We start from the raw sequence: 2,038 nt of genomic DNA, 5'->3' as shown, positions 1-2,038 counted from the left end.
ATATATATATATATATATATATATATATACGCATATCATCATTATCATCATTTGACATCCGCTTTCCATGCTAGCATGGGTTGGACGGCTTGACTAAGGAGTGGCAAGCCAGATGGCTGCACCAGGCTCCAATCTGATCTGGCAGAGTTTCTACAGCTGGATGCCCTTCCTAACGCAAACCACTCCGAGAGTTTAGTGGGTGCTTTTACATGCCACTGGCACAAGGGCCAGTCAGGTGGTACTGGCAACAGCCATGCTCAAAACAGTGTCTTTTATGTGCCACCTGCACAGAAGCCAGTCCAGCGGCACTGGCAATGACCTCACTCAAATATTTTTCACGTGTCACCGGCAAAACTGCCAGTAAGGCGATGCTGGTAATGATCACGCTCGAATGGTGCTTTTTACATACCACCGGCACGGAAGCCAGTCAGTGGCTCTGGCAACAATCATGCTCGGATGGTGCTCTTAGCGCTCCACTAGCACAGATACCAGTCATCGAATTTGATTTCAATTTTGATTTCACTTGTCTCAACAGGTCTTCGCAAGCAGAGTTTAGTGTCCAATGAAGAAAAGGTATGCATAAGTGTGCTGGTTACACCCCTGGTATAAGCTACGGGTCCATGATTGCATGGTTTAGTGAAGGTGCATGGCATAATGTTTAGGGTGTTGCATTCATGATTGTGAGACTGTGGGTTCAATTTCCAGACCGGGCATTAAGATGTGTTCATGAGCAAAGTACTTCATTTCACATTGCTCTGCTATGTGCCACCAGCATGGATGCCAGTCAGCCAGCAGTGGCATCGGCTATGCTCGAATGGGTGCTTTTTACATGCCACCGATGCGGGTGCCAGTCAAGTGGTACTAGCTTCAGCCATGACTACAATTTCACTTGGTTCAACAGGTCATCACAAGCACAGCATATTGCCTGACAATTGAAGGGTACTTTTAAATGGGCCAGTTATGTCACACTGGCATCGGCCATGATTACGATCTCACTTGGCTTGCCAGGTCTTCTCAAACACGGCATATCTCTAAAGATCTCAGTCACTTGTCATGGCCTCTGTGAGGCCCAACGTCTGTAGGTCATGCTTCACTACCTCATCACATGTCTTTGTAAGTCAATCTCTTCCACAGTTCCCCTCCACATGCATCATATGACCATACCAGCAGAGTCATCTCTCTTGCACACCACATCTGATGCTTCTTATATCCAACTTTTCACTTAGGGCACTTACACTCTATCGTGTGTGCACAGACATTACACATCCAGCAGAGCATACTGGCTTCAGTTCTTTCAAGCATATATATATAATACACACACACACACACACACACATGAATACTAAAAGAATTTCATATATATACACAGGGTGTGGTGAATATATTGTCATCTAAATTACGCAAAAATGAAAATAACACTGACATCTCATTTTAACAGATATATTTACCAAAGTTATATAGAAATATCTTGAAATACTAAAACGTAAATTTATTCAATAAAATCGGCATTGGCATCAACCACAGCCCCCAGAAGACTTCGGAATCTCCTGCAATTCTTCTGGACAGTCTCCTTGTTTAAGTTGATGAATGCTGCCATAATCCTTGTCTTCAATTCATCTTTGGTGTTATAAGGAGTTTTGTAAGTCTCTTGCTCAACTGTGCCCCACACATAATAATCAAGGGGGTTGCAGTTTGGGAGTTAGGTGACCAGATGTTAGGGGTGATGTGGCTACAGAAATTGTCTGACAGCCATGGCTGAGTTCTCCTGCTTGTGTATGGCATGGTGCAGAGTCTTGTTGCCAGACATAGGGTCTTCCAGCAACCACCCTTTTGACCCAGGCCAGGACTGCCTCCTCCAGACACTTGATGTTGGCCTTTGTGTTGAGTCTGAGATCATGTGGGAAGATGAATGGCAGCATAACGTCGCCATCATTAGTGATCACTCTAAACACTATGATATTAACTGGATGTTTGATTTTTATCACTCTCGGTACATGTCCTCAGACTGCACTGTCCTCAGATTGACACCCACTTACTT

The 2,038-nt window shown here is 44.4% G+C and overlaps 1 protein-coding gene across 1 annotated transcript in view; it reads right to left on the bottom strand.

Annotated features, from left to right (window-relative positions):
* Nucleotides 1-2,038, bottom strand: part of LOC106867783 (GPI transamidase component PIG-S) — a 48,227-nt gene that overhangs the window by 22,675 nt on the left and 23,514 nt on the right. The window lies entirely within an intron of this gene.

Source organism: Octopus bimaculoides, chromosome 2 (genome assembly GCF_001194135.2).
Source record: "Octopus bimaculoides isolate UCB-OBI-ISO-001 chromosome 2, ASM119413v2, whole genome shotgun sequence".
Classification (NCBI taxonomy): Eukaryota; Metazoa; Mollusca; class Cephalopoda; order Octopoda; family Octopodidae; genus Octopus; species Octopus bimaculoides.
Note: the sequence above shows the minus strand (reverse complement) of the source record. Positions and strands in the feature narration are given on the sequence as shown.